The sequence below is a fragment of the Peromyscus leucopus genome, chromosome 3 (genome assembly GCF_004664715.2).
Source record: "Peromyscus leucopus breed LL Stock chromosome 3, UCI_PerLeu_2.1, whole genome shotgun sequence".
NCBI lineage: Eukaryota > Metazoa > Chordata > Mammalia > Rodentia > Cricetidae > Peromyscus > Peromyscus leucopus.
In genome coordinates this window covers 149,375,399-149,400,398 of record NC_051065.1, presented here as the reverse complement: position 1 = coordinate 149,400,398, position 25,000 = coordinate 149,375,399, and the positions used below count along the sequence as shown (strand labels likewise).

At 45.0% G+C, this 25,000-nt stretch overlaps 1 protein-coding gene across 1 annotated transcript in view; it reads right to left on the bottom strand.

The window, feature by feature from the left end:
- Mical3 (microtubule associated monooxygenase, calponin and LIM domain containing 3) overlaps positions 1-22,328 on the bottom strand; it is a 217,716-nt gene extending 195,388 nt beyond the window's left edge. Inside the window, exon 1 of the mRNA XM_037204182.1 lies at positions 21,817-22,328. The gene's annotated coding sequence lies outside the window, so the exon portion shown is untranslated. The remainder of the gene's footprint in view (positions 1-21,816) is intronic.
- Positions 22,329-25,000: the final 2,672 nt, after the last annotated feature.

Sequence of the window (25,000 nt, the reverse complement as noted above, 5' to 3'; positions counted from 1 at the left end):
TACATACACACACACAGACAGATGCACACACACACACACACACACACACACACACACACACACACACCATTCACTTTCTAATTCCTGTTTTATAAGCTTTTTATCCTAGTGGCAGGCAGAAAGGATCTTAAAATACAAATTGACAAAATCACACGTCTATGTCTTCATCACTTTTTTCACAGCTGAGAAAGGGGTTCCTCAAACTCCCCAGTCTGCGTGTACTTAGCAATAGTCAGGAATTCTACATAGCAATTGCAGGTAAAACCAAGATGGGACTGTGGAGGGAAAATCGGTTGCCAAAGCCACCGAGCTATCTAGAGCCGCCACCTCACTTACTACAGAACCCTAGAGTCCCACTGGCCTCGGAGAAAGACTTCCCAAGCCTGCTCCAGCAGGTCTCTGACGGGCTCTACAAATTAAGCAGGTATGCCCACAGGGCTTTTAGGTTTCCTGGGTTGATGTCTTTATTTTCATTTTAGGGATGCTGAGATATACACGGGTTTTGTACATACCAGGCAAGGACTTTGAGCTACATACTTCCTCAGCCTCAGATGTTCATCTTCATGTGCAATTGCAGAACCAGAAAATTGTTCTATAGCTGTGTGTATGCAGAGATTCACAGGCACACATGTGCCTGGGTTCTTTGAATCTCTGATTCAGTCCAGACTAAATGCTGTGTTCATCTAGAAACCATAGGCAAAGCTACCCTAGTGAGGAGGGGGAGAAGCAGTCCAGGGTTTCCCATTCTACCTGCTTGGGACAGCGTCTTTTTAAACAGAAACACGGAGGGTGGGAGAGATTCCGCAGTGAGTAGAGATGCTGAGGACCTGAGTTTGATCCCTCCGAATACTCCTTGTGGAAGGAGAGAACCAACTCCCGCAAGCTCTTTTCTGACTTCCACAGGCATGCCCATGCATAGATACAAGATAATAAATGTAATACAAATATTAAAATAAACACATCGCCTGTCCACCTGTTGGATAAGATCAAGTGTGAAATCTAGCACGTTAGAAAAATATAGCGGCACAGACTTGTAATCTCAGCTGAGGCAGGAGGATCAGAGTCAAAGTTAGCCTACAAAAACACATGAAGGGGTCGCACGGTGTCCACTGGGGCCCTGGCTGGGGGGCTGCTCTCTCGCTTTGCACCCTGTGGCCTCAAGTTGCCGCAGGAACTCGTTATGATGTCACCCCCTCAACCTAGGGTGCCACAGCATCAGCTAGCCTGAGACCTGAAGGCTCTGCGTGCAGAGGGAGGGTGCGGCGGGGGATGGCCTGGGAGCACAAGAGTGGCTGTGTGGACAGCAGCGCCCCCTTCCTGCAGAGGATGTGGCCGCACTGCCACCTGCGGTTGCGGCCTATGAGGATGCAGGCATTTACCTTCCAAGAATGATTGACAAACTAAGGAGACATTTTTTGGTCTTTGTGAGACGTTTGTAGCTAAAGTAGGAAGGGACTCCACAGCTCTTTAAGCATGTACAAAGCCTTCAAAACTGGACCCAAAATTCAGAATGCTTTTTTTTTTAAAAAAGATTTATTTATTTATTATGTATACAGCATGTATGACTGCAGGCCAGAAGAGGGCACCAGATCTCATTACAGATGGTTGTGAGCCACCATGTGGTTGCTGGGAATTGAACTCAGGACCTCTGGAAGAGCAGCCAGTGCTCTTAACCTCTGAGCCATCTCTCCAGCCCCCAGAATGCTTTTTAAAAAGGGATTATTTATCATCATCGTTATTATTCCCAAATGCCAGTAAACAATTAAATGCAGATTTAACTTAGGTAGCTTTTTTTTTTTTTTTAGCCTGTTAAATCTTATTGGCTAGGGCTGGAGACAGAGCTCAGTGGCACTTTCTACTCTTCCAAAGGACCTAGGTTCATTCAGTTCCCAACACCCACAAGGCACTCAAAAAAAAAAAAAAAAAAAAAAAAAAAAAAAAAAAACAAAAAACCACCTGTTAACTCGTTTTAGGGGATCCAACACCCTCTCCTGGTCTCCATAGGCACTGCACTTACATTGGTGCACACACCTACATGCAGAAGCAGCAGTCATTCATATATACACATTGCTAATAAACCCTAGTATGCTGTCCTGACAAAGACAATGCAAAATGATTGGAATAGTTAAGTGATCTGAAAGAATACCGGAAAAGAAGTTATTGGTATACTACTAGTAGTCTGTGCATCAGCATCCTGTCTCAGGATACCTTGCAGCACTTGGACAAAGCAGTCGAGCACATGGAAAGGTCTCACCCAGTTTCTTCTGTACACCTTGAGTTTGGTCATGCAGAGACTCTCCTTCCACTGCTTTCTCTCATGAGCTACCTCAATGACAAAGAGCCCCTTACAGCTTATAATTACGAGGATCACGTCCCCCTCAAGTTCCAAAGTGGTCACATTGTACCTTGTACTTCAAATCTAATTTTTTACCATTATAAAAAAAATGCTAACACTCCCAAAAAAGAATTCCAAGTACAGATGCAGCTGGTTCCCTCCCCAGAAACTGTTGCTTTGTATGAAGATCTGAAGAAGTTCAATGGAAACATTCTTCAGAGCTGTCAAACTTGTGAAGAATGTGACCTACCAAAGGTGAACATCACAGCCTGCTCGCTAGCTCTGAGGAGCCAGACAACATCCTCGATTCGGCATTGCTTTCCTGTGTCGGGTGATTGTGCTATAATTAGGCAGGCAACTTCCTGATCTGAAAAGCTTGCAAGTCTGGGCATAGTGACCCACACCTTTAATCTTAGCACTGGGGAGGCAGAAGCAGGTAGGTCTCTGAGTTCAAGGCCAGCCAGGGCTCCAATCAGATAGGTCATATTAAAATATAGGCTTTTTATTTTTGCATTTATTTATTTTGCTGGGGGAAAGGGATGCATGCCATAGTGCTCAAGCAGAGGTCAGAGGACAACTTGGGGGAGTCGTTTCTCTTCCCTCCGTTATGTGGATTCTTGGAATTGCTGTCAGGCCTTGGCAGTAAGCACCCTTTACTCACGGAGTCATCCCACTGGCCCCAAACTTGTCCCTTGACACATTAATTTCAAAGATAATGTTTTTTTAAGTCACAAGGAATTTGTTATAGTAAATGTTTTCATGGCATTTGACAGCACTCAGAATGATTTCTTTGAAACAGGTTCAAATCTAAAAATAAAATCAAGTAAAACACGGTCAGCCAGAAAAAGTCTCTATTTTAAAAAAAAAATTCAAACCACCAAAACATACATTTTATATAATAACAAAATATAAAAATGAAGTCAACTGGGTTTGGAGAGATGGCCTAGCAGTTAACAGTGCTTACTGCTGTTCAAAAAGAACACACAGGGTTAAGCAGTTAAGAGCACTGGATGCTCTTCCAGAGGATCCAGGTTCGAGTCCCAGCACCCACTTGACAGTTCACTACCGTCTGTGACTCCAGTTCTGGGGATCCAACACCTCTTCCGGCCTCAGCAGACACTAGGCATGCATGCGGTACATAAACATCTATGCAAGCCAAGCACCCAGACACATAAAATAAATAAATAAAAAATTTTAAAAATAGAAGCCAACCAACAGAAAGAAGACAATTAGGTAATAGATGTGACGAGCGAGTCTGTCCATATGCTTTCTCCTTTCACTGCTTCAAACTTAGAGCAGGTCTGATGAGAATTAAGATTGTCTTGCAAGACTTACTAGGAGGTGAAAGGAAATAACTAAAAAACTATTTAAATATCTTATAAATAATATGAACGAAATATCTCACTATGCTCCCTGTCTTGCTTCAGTCTGTTTCTTATATTTTGGTGTGAGCCTAGCCTTTAATGGTTGAGCTATTTCTCCAGCAGGAGTCTGTTTCTTAATGCCATATCCATTCTCATTTAGGTGGACATAGTGATTAGAATTTCTCTGAAGTCACATGCCCACCTTATCACAATAATTACATCTTTACACTGCAAGTATCCTTCCAGACGGGAGAAGAAAGAGCTTAACATGGTTGTAAAATTTCTCAACGTACTAAATCAAATTACAAGTTATCCAAGAATGCTAGGTTTTGATCATCCAGCACTTTCCAAGTATCATTTTCAAGTTATAGTCTATCTCAGTGAGGTTTCCTCTGTAAGTCAGAAATGTTTCATTTCTGAAAACATCTGTAGGACCAGTTGTTTCTCTGAGCAGATGTTTTTCTGAAAAGAGCTGCTCCAGTGAGTACAGAAACATCTCTTTTAAAAAATGTTGTATTAGTTTAAGTGTATGCACATTTTGCGTGGATGTATCTATGCCCCATTGTGTGCCTGGTGCCCACTGAGGTCAAAAGGGGGTGACAGATCCCCTAGAACTGGAGTTACACATGTTTGTCAGCTGCCAGGTGGGTGCTGGGAACTGAACCCAGGTCCTCTGTAAGAGCAACAAGTGCTCCTAACTGCTGAGCCAACTCTCTAGCCCCAAAATATTTCTTATCTATCGTGTCTGGACCCTGTAAGAAACTCAGTAACTGGGAAAAGACAGAAACATCAAGTATTCTCTGCAGGATCCCAAGTGTTCCTTGCTTCTGACTGAGATCACAAAAAAAACTGTAGTTTGATCAAAGCTTCTGATTGGCTTTCAGTCTCACCCCCTCCCCCCAGTGTCTGAATGACAAGGCATTTGTCTGGGAATGACAGATGTGGCGAGGATAATGAGACAGAGGGTCTAACTTGTAGGACTGACCATATGAATGGGGAGTGAGCAGTGGATTGAAATAGTTATTGTCAGGTAAAGGGCGCTCCTCCCAAGGTTGAGAAGGCTTACCTGAGATCTGAAAGATTCTGTGGAAGTGTGTGTGTGTGGGGGGGGAGATTTCAATGCCCCCTACCCAAAACAATTGGATTGCAAGAGGTAATCTGTGAAGTGAGACTCCCTATACCTGTAGAAGTTCCAGCTTAGAGAGAAGAGCTGGGCTCATACTCTGTGGCCAAGGGCTTTCAAGTGAAGTAGGGATCTAGCCTGAGGAGGAAGGCTGGAGAAGGAAGACCAGTGCAAAGGAATGCGAACACACAGGAACTGCTGTGTAAACAGTGCAGTGGGTGGGAACTGAGTGTCCAGACATCATCTTCTTGGGCTGGCGGTGTGGCTTAGTGGTACAGTGAGTGCCCGCCATGCCAGAGGCCCTAAATTTCGTCCCTAGCACCAGGTGGCAGGGGGAAAAGGCTATAATTAAAGAAATCATCTTCTTTTATTGTGCCTTTTCATTTGGGGAGCGGTTTGAGTACTGAGCATACTTTTATAACAACAAAACAGTTACAATTTCAGAGCCGCTGCCTCTCACCCTCCCCAAAAAAGACAGGACAGAAAAGGGTTGAGGAAAAATGTCTATCTGTCCAGATTCTATGACCTCTTCAGTCCTCAGACGACATCACTGGTTACAAGTCTTCAGTAAATTCTTTCCCCTTGCTTAGAGAGCCCTCTGCTTGCATGGAGAGCATCAGTGCCCGCCCTTACCCTGTAGGATGCAGCCACAGACCTTCATTCCCGTACACTATCTCAGGAGAGTGAAGGGAGGAGAGCATGGAGTTCAAGCGGCCTCAAGGGCCAGGTGTCCCCGGCCTCTCCGAGGATCTGCCTCTGTTCTCTGGAAACAGAGCCCGGACTGAAAGTTCCAAGGAAAGTGTCCACCAGACAGCGCATCAGCACAGGCGAGCCAGTCACCACTCCTGACTCTATGCCTGGCGTGGCCAAGGCCCCTTTTAAGAGGTCAGGTCAGATGAAATGACTCAGGGCACTTGTCACCAAGCTTGGGGACCTGAGGTCAATCTCCAAGATGCAAACGGCGGAAGGAGAGAACTAATTCTCACAAGGTGTCCTCTGACTTTCTCCTGTACACCACGGCACAGAAGCATAAACACACAGATACAGACAAAATAAATAAACAATAAAAAACTTTTAACTTGGGGTTTAAAAGATACCATAGGTTCTCTCCCTAGCATTGAAGAAACAGGTAGCATAAGGCAATGGCAACAACTTAATTAAAAACAAACAAACAACACTTAAGGGGAGAAAAGCAAAGGCAGATGGGCTGAAGTTTTACCACACAAACTCAAGCTTCCACAGTCAGTCACTAATGGGCCCCATACAGAGAGTTGCCTTCAGCACTCAGGCCTGCTGGGGCAGTAGGGCCAAAGGCGGCGAGACCCTCCCAGCCAAGCTCCCCCTCCTGGATCTCCTTGCCAGTTCACCCCAGGGTGCTGTCCCAATATCTTCTATATGTGTTTAGAGTTTCATAAGGCACTTTTGGCTCCTGGGCTGGGACACTTGGTGGCATTGGCTTCATGCTGGACATTTGTGAGTTTGCCCACCCAGCATCCATCCCATTCAGGAATGGGACCTGAAGGCAGCAAGATGGGCACTCAGCTTAAGGTCCTGTTGTTCCAACTATGAGCCGGTGGCAGGTAGCCTGACTAAAGGTGCTCTGACCTCCCTTCCTGGAATTTGAGTGGGAAGCAGAGAGCCACAGAAGAGTGAGAAAGACTAGGATGTGGTGGAATATTTAAGTATGTGAAGATGTGTTCCATGTTTTTATGCTGTAGAATATTACTTTAACTGTATAAATGTGTGTTACATTTGTTTGTATTTGTTTAAGTATGAAAGGATGTGTTGCTGTTTCACCTTGTCTGTCTAAGGCACCCGATTGGTCTAATAAAAAGCTGAATGGCCAATAGCAAGGCAGAAGAGGGATAGGCAGGGCTAGTGGGCAGAGAGAATAAGTAGGAGGAGAAATCTAGGCTCAAGAGAAGAAAGAGAAAAAGAAGAGAGAACCAGGGAGAGAGGGAGACGCCTAGGGCCAGCTAGCCCGCCAGGCAGGTCTCAGCCAGCCAGACATAGAGACAGCAGGAAAGTAAGACACACAGAAAGAAAGGTAAAAACCCCAAGGCAGAACATAGATAAGGAGAAACAGATTAAAATCAGAGCTAAGGTAAGGCCAAGCATTCTTAACTAACAAGGCTCCACGTCATGATTTGGGAGCTGGTTGGTGGCCTAAAAGAAAAAGTCTGGAGTATGGGAGGGGCTAGAGATTCAACTCCCCCAGACTCGGTGTGTTAGGGACAGCTCGGGGCTCTGAGCAAACGCTTTAAGGAGCAGAAAGAGCACCAGACACGACGGATCCTGGTCTCATAACCAGGGTGCCAGAGAGGAGACCCACTCCTACCTGATGGATTTTGCCTCCCAGGCCCCCCTGGGGTTACCTGGCTCAGAAAGCTGAGGGGAAAGTCAGGATTCCCAGTTAAATTTCTATTTTAAGAATTTAGCATGAGAGGTAGGCCTGCGGCGGGGGCCCGTGGAGGTAGACGGGCCCAGCGGTGGCAGCCGGCAGAGACATTCAGGCCCAGCGGCAGCCCACAGAGGTAGACGGGCCCAGCGGTGGCAGCCGACAGGGATACTCAGACCCGGCAGCAGCCGGCAGAGACATTCAGGCCCAGCGGCAGCCCACAGAGGTAGACGGGCCCAGCGGCGGCCTGCTGAGGTAAACGGACCCGGCGGCAGCGGCCGACAGGGACATTCAGGCCCAGCGGCGGCCCACAGAGGTACACAGGCCCGGCGGCAGAGACAAGCAGACGCAGGTAGGCCTGCGGTGGGGGCCCGTGGAGGTAGACGGGCCCAGCAGCAGCCCGCTGAGGTAAACGGGCCCCGCGGCAGCGGCCGACAGGGATATTCAGGCCCGGCGACAGCCGGCAGAGACATTCAGGCCCAGCAGCGGCCCACAGAGGTAGACAGGCCCGGCGGCAGAGACAAGCAGACTCAGGTAGGCCTGCGGTGGGGGCCCGTGGAGGTAGACGGGCCCAGCGGTGGCAGCCGACAGGGATACTCAGACCCGGCGGCAGCCGGCAGAGACATTCAGGCCCAGCGGCAGCCCACAGAGGTAGACGGGCCCAGCGGCGGCCTGCTGAGGTAAACGGACCCGGCAGCAGCAGCCGACAGGGACATTCAGGCCCGGCAGCAGCCGGCAGAAACATTCAGGCCCAGCGGCGGCCCACAGGGGTAGACTGGCCCGGCGGCAGAGACAAGCAGACGCAGGTAGGCCTGTGGCGGCGGCCTGTGGAGGTAGACGGGCCCAGCAGCGGCCCGCTGAGGTAAACAGGCCCGGCGGCAGCGTCCGACAGAGACATTCAGGCCCGGTGGCGGCCCCCAGAGGCAGACAGACCCAGCGGCAGCTGACAGGGACAATACAGGCCCGGCGGCGGACTGCAGAGGTAAACAGGTCCAGGGACGGAGACAAGCAGACGCAGTTTGGAACAGGGACGCCCCAACCCCAACATCTGGGGAAGAAGCTATCTCGGTGGGTCAGAACCAGAACGAATCTGAACACTCCGTCTGAGGACAACCCAGGGCCCAGCTGCTGATCCTGTGAAACCCAACAATTCGGAGGTGTTGGTGAGACTACCCTGCTCAGCTGAAACCCATCTGGGAGAGGATTCAGATGCCTACAGTTTAAAGTCTGAGGAAACAAGATCAGCTGAGGAGTTGACAAATGAACAAAACGTGACCTGGGAACACAGAAGAAGGCGCTACCCAGACACCAAACCAGATCACCAGAATCATAAGTATATATAATTCACCGATCGAAATCAGCTGCCCCTGAAGAAATAGCCCAATAGCACCAATTTAACCAAGAACCACTACTAAACCAAGACTAAAAATTAGAACAAGAGAGGCACTCTCAGACACAGACACCACCTGCACCTCACAGAGGAAGAGATGAGTAGACGCCAGTGCAAAAATACAGGCAACAACATAAAGACCTATATGGCAACATCAGAACCTAGTGATTCTACACCTGCAAGACCTAAACATACCATGACAGAAGAAACAGAAGAAATCAACCCTAAAAATGACATTAAGAAGATGATAGAGGCCCTTAAAGAAGAAATAAAACATTCCCTCAATGAGGAAATAAAAACTTTCCTTAAAGAGGAATTGAAAAACTACCTTAAAGAGGAAATAAAAACTTTCCTTAAAGAGGAAATAAAAAACTCCCTTAAAGAGGAAATAAAAACTTCCCTTAAAGAGGAAATGAAAAACTCCATTAAAGAGGAAATAAAAAACTCCCTTAAAGAAATGGAAGAAAAAACGAACAAAAAATGGGAAGAAATCAAAGAAAGCCAAGAAAATGCAATTAAACAGATGAAAGAAACATTCCAAGATCTGAAAAATGAATTTGAGACAATAAAGAAAACACATGCTGAGGGAATGCTGGAAATAGAAACCCTGACAAAACGAACAGGAACTACAGAAACAAGCATAACCAACCGATTGCAAGAAATGGAACAGAGAATCTCAGACGCTGAAGACATGATAGAGAAAATAGATTCGTCAGTCAAAGAAAACAATAAAGACAAAAAAGTCCTAACACAAAACGTCCAGGAAATTTGGGACACCATGAAAAGACCAAACCTAAGAATAATAGGGATAGAAGAAGGAGAAGAATACCAACTCAAAGGCACAGAAAATATATTCAACAAAATCATAGAAGAAAACTTTCCTAACCTAAAGAAAGAAATACCTATGAAGATACAAGAAGCTTACAGAACACCGAATAGACTGGATCCAAAAAAAAAGTCCCCTCGCCACATAATAATCAAAACACTAAACACACAGAATAAAGAAAAAATATTAAGAGCCGCAAAGGAAAAGGACCAAGTAACATATAAAGGCAAACCCATCAGAATAACACCAGACTACTCAATAGAGACTATGAAAGCTAGAAGATCATGGACAAACCTCATGCAGACACTAAGAGACCACGGATGCCAACCCAGACTATTATACCCAGCAAAACTCTCAATCACCATAGGCGGAGTAAACAAAATATTCCAGGATAAAACCAGATTTAATCAATACCTGTCCACAAACCCAGCCCTACAGAAAGCACTAGAAGGGAAAATTCAACCCAAAGAAGCTTAACACATCCATGAAAAATCAAGCAATAGATAATCCTACACCAACATACACCACAGAAGGACAACACAACACAACCAAAAAAATAACAGGAATTAACAATCACTGGTCATTAATATCCATCAATATCAATGGTCTCAACTCACCTATAAAAAGACACAGGCTAACAGAATGGATAAGAAAACAGGACCCATCCATATGCTGCATACAAGAAACACACCTTAACTCCAAAGACAGACACTACCTCCGAGTAAAGGGCTGGGAAAAGGTTTTCCAAGCAAATGGACCTAAGAAACAAGCTGGTGTAGCTATCCTAATATCTAATAAAATAGACTTCAAACTAAAATCAATCAAAAGAGACCAGGATGGACATTACATATTCATCACGGGAAAAATCCACCAAGATGAAGTCTCGATTCTAAACATTTATGCTCCAAATACAAAAGCACCCACATTCATAAAAGAAACACTACTAAAGTTTAAAACGCACATCAAACCCCACACATTAGTAGTGGGAGATTTTAACACACCACTCTCACCAAAAGATAGATCTACCAGACTGAAACTTAACAAAGAAATAAAGGACCTAACAGATGTTATGACTCAAATGGACCTAATAGATATCTACAGAATATTCCATCCTAACACAAAAGAATATACCTTCTTCTCAGCACCCCATGGAACCTTCTCAAAAATTGACCACATGCTTGGACACAAAACAAATCTCAACAGATACAAAAAAATTGGAATAACCTCCTGTATCTTATCAGACCACCATGCCTTAAAGTTAGAACTCAATAACAACAAAAATTATAGAAAACCCACAAACTCATGGAAACTGAATAATGCCCACCTGAAACATCAATGGGTCAAGGAAGAAATAAAGACAGAAATTAAAGAGTTCCTAGAATTCAATGAAAATGAAAGTACAACATACCCAAACTTATGGGACACTATGAAAGCAGTGCTAAGAGGAAAATTCATAGCTCTAAATGCACACATAAAGAAGATGGAGCAATCCCATACCAATGAATTAACAGCACAACTGAAAGCTCTAGAACAAAAAGAAACAAACTCACCCAGGAGAAATAGACGCCAGGAAATAATCAAATTGAGGGCTGAAATCAACGAAATAGAAAACAAGAGAACAATACAAAAAATCAATGAAACAAAGAGTTGGTTCTTTGAAAAAATCAACAAGATAGACAAACCACTAGCCAAATTAACCAAAAGGCAAAGAGAGAGCACCCAAATTCACAAAAATCAGAAATGAAAAGGGAGACATAACAACAATGAGGAAATCCAGAGAATCATCAGATCATACTTCAAAAACCTGTACTCCACAAAAATGGAAAACCAGGAAGAAATGGACAATTTTCTGGATAAATACCAAATACCAAAATTAAATCAAGACCAGATAAACCATTTAAATAGACCAATAACCCCTAAAGAAATAGAAACAGTCATCAAAAGTCTCCCAACCAAAAAAAGCCCAGGACCAGATGGTTTCAGTGCAGAATTCTACCAGACTTTCAAAGAAGAAATAATACCAATCCTCTTCAAAGTGTTCCACACAATAGAAACAGAAGGAACACTACCAAACTCTTTTTATGAGGCTACAATTACCCTGATACCCAAACCACACAAAGATGCAACAAAGAAAGAGAACTACAGACCAATCTCCCTCATGAACATTGATGCAAAAATACTCAACAAAATATTGGCAAACCGAATCCAAGAATACATCAAAACAATCATCCATCACGACCAAGTAGGATTCATCCCAGGGATGCAAGGATGGTTCAACATACGGAAATCAGTCAATGTAATACACCATATAAACAAACTGAAAGAAAAAAACCACATGATCATCTCCCTAGATGCTGAAAAAGCCTTTGACAAAATCCAACACCCCTTCATGATAAAGGTCTTAGAAAGAATAGGAATACAAGGAACATTTCTAAACATAATAAAAGCAATTTATAGCAAGCCAAAAGCAAACATCAAATTAAATGGAGAGAAACTCAAAGCGATACCACTAAATTCAGGAACAAGACAAGGCTGTCCACTCTCCCCATATTTATTCAATATAGTACTAGAAGTGCTAGCTAGAGCAATAAGACAACAAAAGGAGATCAAAGGGATACAAATTGGCAAGGAAGAAGTCAAACTTTCACTATTTGCAGATGATATGATAGTATACATAAGTGACCCCAAAAACTCTACCAGGGAACTTCTACAGTTGATAAACTCCTTCAGTAAAGTGGCAGGATATAAGATCAACTCAAAAAAATCAGTAGCCCTCCTATACACAAATGATAAAAGGGCTGAGAAAGAAGTCAGAGAAACATCACCCTTTACAATAGCCACAAATAATATAAAATACCTTGGGATAACACTAACTAAACAAGTTAAAGACCTTTTTGATAAGAACTTTAAATCTCTAAAGAAAGAAATTGAAGAAGATATCAGAAAATGGAAGGATCTCCCATGCTCATGGATAGGTAGGATTAACATAGTAAAAATGGCAATCTTACCAAAAGCAATCTACAGATTCAATGCAATCCCCATCAAAATCCCAACACAATTCTTCACAGACTTGGAAAGAAAAATACTCAACTTTATATGGAAAAACAAAAGACCCAGGATAGCTAAAAGAATCCTATATGATAAAGCAACCCTTGGAGGCATCACCATCCCGGACCTCAAACTCTACTATAGAGCTATAGTAATAAAAACAGCTTGGTACTGGTATAAAAACAGACATACGGACCAATGGAATCGAATTGAAGACCCTGACATTAATCCATGCACATATGAACACCTGGTTTTTGACAAAGGAGCCAAACTATACAATGGAACAAAGAAAGTATCTTCAACAAATGGTGCTGGCATAACTGGATGTCAATATGTAAAAGATTACAAATAGATCCATATCTGTCACCATGCACAAAACTCAAGTCCAAGTGGATCAAAGACCTAAACATAAATCCAGTTACACTAAACTTAATAGAAAAGAAAATAGGAAGCACTCTTGAACGCATTGGCACTGGAGACCATTTCCTAAATAAAACACCGACAGCACAGACCCTGAGCACAACCATTAATAAATGGGACCTCTCAAAACTGAGAAGCTTTTGCAGGGCAAAAGACACAGTCAATAAGACAAAAAGACAGCCAACAGATTGGGAAAAGATCTTCACCAATCCCACATCTGACAGAGGATTGATCTCCACAATATATAAAGAACTCAAGAAACTAGACATCAAAGCACTGAACAGTCCAATTAAAAAATGGGCTAAAGAGCTAAACAGAGAATTCACAAAACAAGAACTACAAATGGCTGAAAGACATTTAAAGAAATGCTCAACATCCTTAATCATCAGAGAAATGCAAATCAAAACGACTCTGAGATACCACCTTACACCTGTTAGAATGGCTAAGATCAAAAACACCAATGACAACCAATGTTGGAGAGGATGTGGAGCAAAGGGAACACTCCTCCACTGTTGGTGGGAATGTAAACTTGTACAACCACTGTGGAAATCAGTATGGCGGTTTCTCAGAAAATTAGGAATCGAACTACCTCAAGATCCAGCCATACCACTCTTGGGCATATACCCAAAGAATGCTGATACATACCATAAAGATACATGCTCATCTATGTTCATAGCAGCACTATTTGTAATAGCCAGAACCTGGAAACAGCCTAGATGCCCATCAACGGAAGAATGGATGAAAAAAATGTGGTACATATACACAATGGAGTACTACTCAGCAGAGAAAAACAATGAAAGCATGAAATTTGCAGGCAAATGGATGGAACTAGAAAAAATCATCCTGAGTGAGGTAACCCAAACCCAGAAAGACAGTTATGGTATGTACTCACTCATTGGTGGATTCTAGATATAAAATGAACAATCAGACCACAACCCATAGAACCATAAAGGCTATATATATATATAGCATGGAGGTCCCTAGGACGACTGTGGCATATAATAAATTTCAGTTTTACTCAATTATTGAAAAAAAATAGCCAAATGAATAGAAACACATGAACTATGAACCAAAGGCTGAGGGGCTCCCAGCTGGATCAGGCCCTCTGAATAGGTGAGACAGTTGATTGACTTGATCAGTTTGGGAGGCATCTAGGCAGTGGGACCAAGTCCTGTGCTCAATGCATGAATTGGCTGTTTGAAACCAGGAACTTATGCAGGGACACTTGGCTTAGTCTGGGAGGAAGGGACTGGACCTCCCTGGACTGAGTCTACCAAGTTGATCACAGTCCTCGGGGGAGGACTTGTCCTGGAGGAGGTGGGGAATGGAGGGTGGGCTGGGGGTAAGGGGAGGGCGTGGAGGGGGGAGAATAGGGGAACCCATGGCTGATATGTAGAACTGAATGGTATTGTAAAATAAAAAATATATATCACAAAAAAAAAAGAAAAAAAAAAGAAAAAAGAATTTAGCATGAATATATCCTAATCGTTCCTCGAAAAAAAAAAAAAAAAAAAAAAAAAAAAAAAAAAAAAAAAAAAAAAAAAAAAAAAGAAAAAGTCTGGTACACCAGGGTAAGTTCTTCCAACCAAGAAAATACTGAGGGAGAGTGCTGCAGGATGCAGAAATATGAAGTAGGAATTCAGCTGACTACGGCAAAGCTATTACCTGGAAGAATCAAGGAATTTTTCAAGAGGAAGCCAAGGCTCAAGGAGCATTTGGTGTTATTTGTCTTTTTGAATATATCAGCTGTTTTCTGCTATGAATTTCATGTGTGCTGTCATAAGAATCCCCAGTTGATTCTTTTCCTAAGAACTTCTAGACAGTGTGGAGTGATCATTTCTTGGCATATACAACTAAGGTATTTGGATACAGTCATGCAGGCAAGGCTTCCTGCTTCCGGCTTTTTGCTTCTTCTTTTTAACATTAGAATTCAGATGTCTGCTTTCTGTAATTATCTCGTTTAGCAAGCATACAAAGCCAGGGCCAGCTCTGGACAAAAGTATCCAAGGACAAACGGCAGACAGAATAAGCTCTCCAGAGCACCTGCTAGGTAAATATCCATATGGAGACACCACCTAGGCCAGGCAGATGGTAGGTATTTTGCTTCTTTTGCAAATTAAGCTCAGACCTCCCCCCCCTTTCTCACACAGCCCAAGTGGCACCCTCAACTTACTTAGAACAAAAGGGTCTTTACATACCAGGTGCATCAAGCTATGAGACAGCTTTCCTAGCTCTGAGCAGACTTACCCTGCCTAACCAGAAAGTGGCAGGGCCAGAGGATTGCTGATTGTAGGTGTGAAGATAGGTCACGGGGTGAGTAGAGAGGAAGGAACAAGGATGGAGATATGAACGAAGACAAAGATGAAGATGAGAACGAGATGGAAAGAACTTAGAACTATGAGAGGATGGACAGGAGGAGAAGGGACAGAGAGGAGATAAGTATGAGAATAGAATTGAAGCTGTGTAGATAGAATTTTGTATGAGAAGAATAAAGTGAATGGACTAAAGTGCTTGGTGTTCTTAGATCCATTCCCTCAGATTATTTCTCCTCATTGGTATCGTCTCTTCCAGAAATCCTGGAAAAAGATTATTAGAGGCTGGACCCTAATAGCCTTTGTTAGGAGAGAGCTAGTCACCTTTAGATCCCCTTCCCTGTCGTGGTTCTCATCCTTCCTGACACCTGGAAACCACCTTTTCATGAGCTAATTCACAGCCTCTCTCTAACTTTCCTCACCCTTCCAAGAGGTAGCCTAAGAGTTTCTGTTATTTGCACCACCCCCAACAACTGCCCATAAGCTCCACCCCTTACCAACCTCACCCATGTCATTGCCAACCCTATTTGATTATAAAGTACTATAAGGTGATTGAGCTAGAGAGACACCAATATGTTTTCCCAAGGTCACATAATTAATGAGCATCATGGTCAGAATTTGAACCCAAGTTTTGGTAAGAAAGCGTGATGGGAGTGACGACTTATTACACAACCAAGAAGAGTTCAAATGCTTACCTCCCTATACTCTACATAACACCTCTACCCATGTCATGGTGTCAGAATTGCAAAGACTCTAAATGAGAAAAACGGTACAGTGATGCTCCCTTCTCGGAGTTGTCCGGCGCTGCCACAAGTGCTGCATATATAAGTTCCTGACCTGTGGTATTGTGGTGGTTTGAAAGAAAACAGCCCCCAAGGGAGTAGCACTATGAGGAGGTGTGGCCTTGTTGGAGGAAGTGTGTCACTGTGGGGGTGGCCTTTGAGGTCTCTTTTGCTCAAGCTTCCCTCAGCGTGACAGTCAGTTAACTTCCTGTTGCCTGCAAGATGTAGGGCTCTCAGCTCCAGCACCACATCTGCCTGCACACTGCCATGCTCCCCTTCATGATCATAGTGGATGGAATCACTGACATTGTAAGCGAGGCCCCTTGATGACATGTTTTCATTTATAAGAGTCCCATGGTCATGGTGTCTCTTCATAGCAATAAAAACCTAACTAAGCCGGGCGGCAGTGGTGCACACCTTTAATCCCAGCACTCGGGAGGCAGAGGCAGGCGGATCTCTGTGAGTTTGAAGCCAGCCTGGTCTACAGAGCAAGATCCAGGAAAGGCACCAAAACTACATAGAGAAACCCTGTCTCAAAAAACAAACAAACAAACAACAACAACAAAGCCCACAAACAAACAAAAACCTAAGGCAGGTATGCACTGACATTGGTTTGACTGACCTAAAAGTGCAAATTATAGCCACATAGTGAAACCAACAAAATAACTGACACCTGGTCCAGTCCAAAGATACTGCTTCTGTGTAGATCCCAATAGAATCTCAAAACCTCTCTCTGCCAAATCTCTCACCACACACACACACACACACCACACACACACACACACACACACACACACACACACACAAGGTCCTACTCCAGCTTCCAGAGGACTGGAGCTCCATATATGAGCCACCAATCACCCAGGTTTGGCTTGGGCTTCACTTTCTTTTCTGAAATATTGTCTCTGGATGTATCCCAGGCTTTCCCTATGTATTATCATGTTGTATTCCCTCCAAGTTGGACCAGTGCAGAAAGCAACCCAGAACAGACGAGAGAGGTTTACCCTGAAGAATCCATAACATTGTGTGTTAAGGTTTTTTATTTTAATTTGATGTTATGTTTTGCTCTTGAGCTAGGGTTTCAGTCTGTAACCTCGGCTGGCCTCAAATGTGGCAATATTCCTACTTCAACCTCTGTTAATGTTTTTAAAAAACTCCTAATCAGCAGGGGAGCACACCTTTAGTTCCTGCACTCTGGAAGCAGAAGCAGGCAGATCTCCATGAATTTGAAGTTAGCCTGGTCTACATGAAGAGTTCCAGGGCAGCCAGAGCTATGTAGAAAAACCCCTGTCTAAAAAACAAACAAGCAAACAAAAAAGAGCAATTCTAATGTCTTACAATTCTCCTTCTGCCTTTTTATCATTAAATTCTCTAAAGCTTTAGTCCTAGGCAATTGCTAATGTTTTCTTTCACTAAAATTTAGTCATTTTGTGGAATGTCATATAAATAAAACATACAGTGAGTAGATATGCATAGAATTCTAATAAAAATAAGAACATTAGCTAGGCAGTGGTGGCACATACCTTTAATCCCAGCACTGGGGAGGCAGAGGCAGGAGAGTCTCTGTGAGTTCAAGGCCAGCCTGGTCTACAGAGTGAGTTCCAGGACAGCCAGGGCTAGACAGAGAGTGAAAGTACTTGCTGCCAAGCCTGACAACCTGACTTCAATCCTCAAGACCCACATGGTGGAAGGAGAGAACTAACTCCTAAAAGTTGACCTCTGACCTCTGCACAAGCACTGTGGAACATGTGCGTCCCTCCCTAACTAAAGGCAATGTCCTGAAATGTAAAAATACAGTGAAAGGTTCTGGTTGTCCTTTCTGCGTGATTCCAAATGCCTTATGAGAAGTTTGTTCAGTCGAGGAGTAGCTCAGTGTGGAGCCCAGGCTTAGCACATTCAGAGCCGTGGTTCGGTTCTCAGCTCTTCCACACAAACACGAAAAACAAAACAAAGGGGTTGGCTCGCTGTGTCAAGAGTGGTGCGCACAGGGGCTCGTAGCCCTTCTGACTCGGCTCTCACATCAGCACACTCAGGAAAAGGCCCCTCAGGACCGGGCCGTCAAAAGGCCCGAGTCAGTCTTCACTCAGTGGTAAAATGCTTGCTTAGCATGTGCAAGGCCCTGGGTTCAATTCCCAGCACTAAAAGGATCCGAAAATATTTAATTCTATTTTTTGTCAGCTCTTCTGGAATTTGACTCCTTCCGAGCTTATTGTGACTCAATTCTAGCTTTCTTCAGGGTTCACTGTGGGAGGATGAGCATAAGGGTTGCTTGACTGTGACCGACATAAAGAACTGAATCTTGATGCCTGGGGGTGTGGCTTAGCATGGGCGGGGCTCTGGACTTGGTCCCTAACTCCAAGAATAAATAAATAAAACAAATGTTCATGACTCAGCGTACAACACACATACATAAACACAAAACCAATACACACATTTCAGGCAATAAAACCTCCTCTCCATATATGCGACACACTTGGATAATTTTTCTTTTTAAAATGCCAGTTATGGTCAAATAGATTTTCTGGCCCACTGATGAGTCACAGTCTAGTTTGCTAAAGTATCAACTTGGGTCTGAGTCTCCTGGGGCCTCCCCCTCTGAGTTCAGGAAGCTCTTTCTGAGGGTGAGCTGGGGCATGCATGCAGCCGAGTTACTGGACACTTCCTCCTGGGCTGTGTGTGGTTGTGTGTTGTCATTTTCAGCGAGTAGGTCTTGGAGGCTGTGGTGGGAAGGGCTGGTGAGAGATGAGACCCAGATGTACTGTTCTTGACTTAGCTGTCCAGGGGCCAGGCAGCCTTTGTAAGGTTAGTATCCTGCCTTGGGACCAATCAGAAAAGGGTATTGGGGGCTGGCTAGCAGAAGCTACCCTGAGCCACCTGTCTGACAGAACTTGTCAGAAGAGCCCAGAGGTGCCCAGGCAAAGGGTGCCCACAGCTCCCTGTGCTGGGTGAGTGCTGGGGAAACCCTGTAGGAGGCCCAGGGTAAGTGGAGGCAGTCTCCACCAGGAAGCAACGTGTGTGTGTGTGTGTGTGTGTGTGTGTGTGTGTGTGTGTGTGCAAAGAGACTAGAACAATGAGTAAAGGGAAGGATGGAGATGGTTGTAACTGGGGTTGCTTGTTAGATAAGCACAAGGAGAGGTTTGTCCAGGTCACTAGCTGGGAACACGGAGACAAAGGAATCTGGTACAGTATGTGGGAGAGCTGTGGCCAGCCATTCTATGAGGGAATCTTCCTGGCCCCCCTCAGTCTGGCATAGGAGGCCCTGTGATCCCAGTCGGGTGGGTGGCCGCTCTTTATGTGGCTACTTAATTCTCTTTCCAATCTATGACGGGAATGATGGAGGCCAGGCTTTCAGAATAGGCAGGACTGGCCAGGCAGTGGTGGCGCACGCCTTTAATCCTAGCACTCGGGAGGCAGAGGCAGGCGGATCTCTGTGAGTTCGAGGCCAGCCTGGGCTACCAAGTGAGTTCCAGGAAAGGCACAAAACTACACAGAGAAAACCTGTCTTGAAAAAAAAAAAGAAAAGAAAAAAAGAATAGGCAGGACTGTCTTTGCACCCCCACCCCCATGAAGATTTTAACCCTTTCTCAGTCTAATCAAAATTAACGGGAGAGCCTTAGAAAGTTATGATGGGAAAAATACTAGCACCAGGTCACACTTTGCAGTTTGTTTGTTTAGTTTTTGGCTTCCGAGAATCTCACATATCTTTGGGATAGCCTAGAACCCAACGTGTAGTGGAGGACAGCTCCTGCTCCTTCCTACCCCTGCCTCTCAAGTACAGGCAGCACGGGCGGCCCTGGCTTCATAGGCTATTCACAGTCCTGACCTTTCAGGCCTGGAGTCTGAGGCCTTACCTAACCCAGTGAGCACTGCAGGCCTAGGGGAACTGGCTGTGCACTTTCTGCCTCCCACCTGCTTCCCAGCATTTATGACTTATGAATGAATATTTATGAGGTAGCTTTAGAATGCAAAGTTTCCAGGACGCTTTTTGCTTCCCGGTCTGCCAGAGTGTGTGTGAAGAGGATGTTGCCCTGGTGTTCCAGTTCTAAGGGAAAGGCCATTTTTAAGATTTCCCTTAGGTGTAGGAGGGATTTAAAGTCGTAATGAGTTCAGTCTTGAAAAGGATTAAGACTATAATTTCTAGGTCATTTTATTTGCTTTTTTCCTTTGTTCAAATGGCTATCGTAGTCCTGCCTTCTCTCTCTTTCCTTCCCCTCTCTCTTCTTTCTTTAAGGTCTAATGTAGCCCAGGCTGGCCTCAAACTTGCTATGTAGCTGAGGATGGCCTTCAACCCATGATCCTCTTGCTTCCACCTCCCAAGTGCCGGAGTTGCAGGCATAAATCCCCGCACCCCACCCTCCCACCCCCACCCTGCATTCTTTCCAGTTGCGGAACGGGGCAGTCACAGGTGTGACTCTGATAAGCACGCAGGCATGGAATCCATTTCTACAGACCCTTGCAGTTTTCCCTCTACAGCCCCACAAAGGCCCACAGTTCCTTTTTTCCTTAGTCTGGAATATAGGTCAGAACATTTTTTTTCGGAGAAGGAGCCCATTTTGAGAGAGGTGCGCCCTCCCTCCTTTGACACATCCCTTTCGCCCTCAGCTGCTCCAGGTAGTCAAAGATGCTGCCAGCTCTCTTCCACACGGTGGCTAGTCACACATCACAATAATAATATACCCCCTCCCGCCCTCCAGCAGCAGCATGTTTGAGAGGCTAAACCAGTGCCGAGTTCACCTGGAAATACGTCACCTGATTAGAATGGTGGCGGGCAACCTCGGTGCTTTAGAACCACCTGGAAGCTAAGTCAGAATGTCCCCGGCTGGAGACCCCTGCAGGTGTTCCAACACGCAGCTAGGGCGGACTCCTGCAGGGGCCAGTCGCGCAGCGGTCGGTTACCGTTCATTCCAACTAGGTTCCCCCCTCCCCTTCCCCTTTGTTTTGTCTCCTGTCTTCCTAACACGGTAAACTGTAAACACTCCATCACAGCGCTACGGTCCCGTAAGAAAGGACTAGGGGCTGGGGGAGGAGGGGCTGACGGGGAAGGAGAGGACATTTGGGTATACAGAAAGTACTTTGCCCTGGAAACACGCTCATTCGCTTCTGAAACGAACGCCGTGCTCCGGAAGTCTTTTTGCCCTTCCCTTGACTTCCAGGGGGGAACCAACATAACCATCCCTTTGTTAACGATCACAGAGGCTGACTTGCGCCGGGTCCTCCGCAGCCAGGGGCACGTGCATGCCTACGGGTGTGGGGATGGCATCTCTGGCCTGTTTACCGAGCTCTGTAGGCGAGCGCCGGCGCCCTCTACTGGACGGAAATAAATGTCCCTCTGAGTGTAACAATTGTCGCCTGTGGATGAGCTAATGGATTCACATTGAGCTCGCAGAAAGGACACGGTGCCGTGGGGATCCCGGGGCAGTCCTCTGACATCTGGCATACCACCGGCTTGCCTAAGGATGTTATTTCTTTGATTGGGGTGGGGGCGGGGGAAGAGCCTAAAGATAATGGGACGGCATTGGCTGAGAAACTGAGTGCTGTGTTTCTCAGTCTTTCGGGCGTGTGCTTATGGTGCATAGTTATCGGCCGGTGGGGCGTTGTGCAGTGAAGGAGACACGGATACTGGGGTGTAGCTCCCACTGGTTAAGAGAGCAACGCGTTTAAAGGCAGACAGATTTGTTCCAAGAATCTCATATATGTCAGAAAAGCAAGGAAAGGCATACACAATCGAAAGATGTGATTTTTTTCTTAAGGTGTCAAGACACAAAACCTTTTCCTTTAAGAGATTTGCACACCCAGGGGGAGATTTGATGGTACTTACGGACTGGGGTTTCACATCCGCATCTGCCTCGCCGGTGAGAGCTTGCCTGCCCAGATTGGCTGGTCCTCAGGACACAGGTGCTGCTGTTGTGGCTGCGTGCATCCTAAGTGTGGCGGCTCCACCTTCCAGCCAGAATCCCAGCAAAGGTTCTCATCCGGAGGCCCCGAGGCACCCTTCGTTCATCCTTATGCCTTCCCTCGTTCTCTCGGGGTCCAGAGCAGCGAGGAAGGGATGAAGAATTAGGGGTCTGTCACCGTCTGTCGGTCCTCAGCGCTCCATCTCAGCTAGGGCTGCAGAAGTCAGTGCAGCAGCGGAACTGGCTAGGGCTCCTCACGGTTGCCACGGTAACCAGGAGCAGGCGCCTGCCCTGGTGGCTGAGGAAGGCTGTGGAGAAAAGGTAACGGGTAAGCGATGACGCGTTGGCCTCTCTCCTGGGCATCGGTTGAGCCTCAAGTGACCCAAATGAAATGAAGTCCCGGATAACCCGTTCTTTAGACCCAAACCCAAACCACACCACAGCTGCTGCAGGCTTTTTTCTCTTCTCCCTCACCAGTCAACACGCATAGGGACATGTTAAGGATTAGAAATTCCAGCACTATCCGACGCTTCCTGCCCCGGAGGAGCCTGCTGTACACAGAGCGGAATGTTTGCTAGGTTCGTTCTTGAAAACAGAACTCCCAGCGGGCACAGCTGCGGGTGAGCTGGGGGAGCCAGAGTAGACCAAGCAAAGGATGGTGATGAGCGGGTCACTTAAACTCTCTGAGCTATAATATGAAGACACAAAGATGTCTTAGAAAACGCTTATCAAAATAAGTTGTTCTTGTTACTGTTATGATCGTGATGGTGGTGAATGTAGGCTATGATCCCCAAAGACACAATCCCAAAGGCTATAATCCTTAGTGATAAAATGCCTCTAAATTCTAAAACCCTGAAAGACTAACACCTTAACAATATAATTATTCTGGAAAAGAATTCAATTTCTTTTTCTTCTTTCTGTTTTAAAAGGCAGGGGTCTCAATCAAATACACATGGCTGGCCTTGAACTTGCCCTGTATTAATAATTAAGGGTGAGTTTTAACTCATGACCATCAAACAAATAAAAACAACAATTAAATACTAGGGAGAAAATATTTTAAGTGAGGAACTGAGGGGGTATTCAATTGGTGGGGCGCTTACCTAGTATGTGTAAGGTCCTATATCCAACCATGGGAGGAAAAGAGAAAAATTATTAAAAACAAATAAAAAAAGTGTACTTCAGGAATAGATCAAACCTGTTATAGTGGTGTGTGCCTTTAATCTGAGCACTTGGGAGACAGAAGCAGGTGGTTCTCTTTGAGTTCAAGTCCAGCCTGGTCTACATAGTGAATTCCAGGACAACCAGAGCTAAACAATGAGACCCTGTCTCCAAAAACCAACCAACCAACCAACCAACCAACCAAACAAACAAACAAATAATTAGCAGATCACAGGACTGAGGCAAAGGCTCAGTGGTTAGGAGCACTGACTGCTCCTCCAGGGGAGCTAGGTTTGATCCCTAGCACCCACACTGTGGCTAACAACCATCTGTAATTCCAGTTCCAGGGGATCCATTCCCACTTCTAGCCTCCATGGACAATGGCATGCACATAGTGTACAGATATACATGCAGGTGAAACACCCACACACATAAAACAAAACACAAAAACAAAAAGAGAGACTAGATCAAGGGGCTTGCGAGGGTTCAGCAAGGAGAGACACTGGTTGCCAAGACTGACAACCTCAGTTTGGTTTCCAGGACCCACGTGGTAAAAGGAGAGAGTGGAACCCCAAGTCCTCTGACATCCCCACACTCTCCACAAAATAAATACAATTAATAAGAATAATTAAACCTAGATCAGGGGCCATTTCATGAAAGTAGCCCACAAAAGCTGGCTGACTTCCACGATCATTAACTATACATCTTGTGCCGTGGTGATGCATAAATCTCCCGGGATTATCCATTCCCATCCATTTTCCACGTGGCATGGCTCTTTTGAAAATTCCTCTGTGATGTTTATACACCCTGATGGGAGCATTCCCTCCTGGATGTTCCTCTCTCCCGGGCCTGCTTCTGTGTTGTGTTGGGCATATGGCATCCATTCCACATGCTCTCGTATACAGACCACAGATTTGGCAGGAGCAAAGCTGGCGACTGAACAGCAGCAGTATTGCTTAAGTGGCTTCTTGTCCTACTGTGCACATAATTATTTTCCAACCGCTTAGACACTTGGCTGACTTCTTCAGGCTAATGCAGCTTTTAATTCATTAAAAGCTCCTGGAATTCCATCAGCTGGGTGGAATGCCAATGTAGATAAATGATCCTTTTTTTTTTTTTTTTTTTCCCTGAGACAGGGTTTCTTTGTGTAGGCCTGGCTGTCCTGGAACTCACTCTGTAGACCAGGCTGGACTCGAACTCAGAGAGATCCACCTGCCTCTGCCTCCTGAGTGCTGGGATTAAGCCATACCTGAGTTATTTTTATTTTTATTTTCTATTCTTTTAAAGACAGAGCCTGTGTTACCCAGGCTGATCTCAAACTTGAATTTTCTTGCCTCTGCTTCCCAAGTGCTTGTTTCCATGCGGTTTTCATAGCTCTTTCCAACTGACTCTCCACCAAATGCTGAATGGGACACCTTGAAATCCACTTACCAAATGCTTGCTCATACCTAATTCTGAATCGTTCATTATGGTTTGGAGATTCATTTGAAATCTTCACTTTCTTTTTTTCTACAAAATTCACCAAACCGTCAGACTCAAATTTATAAAGTAATTTGCTATATAGTCATTAATACGTAATTGAGTAGATAAATTTCAGAATTTTCAGACACGTGGGACAGGAACTGTTTGCATCTGATAAAAACAGTGGGGACAGTTTTGGCCAAAGTGGAGCATGAGCTAGTTCCTCTATGTAAAGTTGTTGGGAAATGTAAGAGGCCTTTCTGCTTTGGTAGTCAAATGCCTGACTGCCAGCAGTTCATCATTTACTGAGCGCCACACGCAAAGGAAGCCCTGTATCAGCGCCCGGGGGACTTGTCAAATTCTTCTTAGTCTCTATAAGGAGCGTTTTTTGTCCTTTTCTTTTTCTTGAGTCAGGGCTCCGGAGGCTGACCCCAAACTCACCATCCTCCTGCCTCAGCCTCTTGAATGCTAAGGCAGCATGGTGTTGTG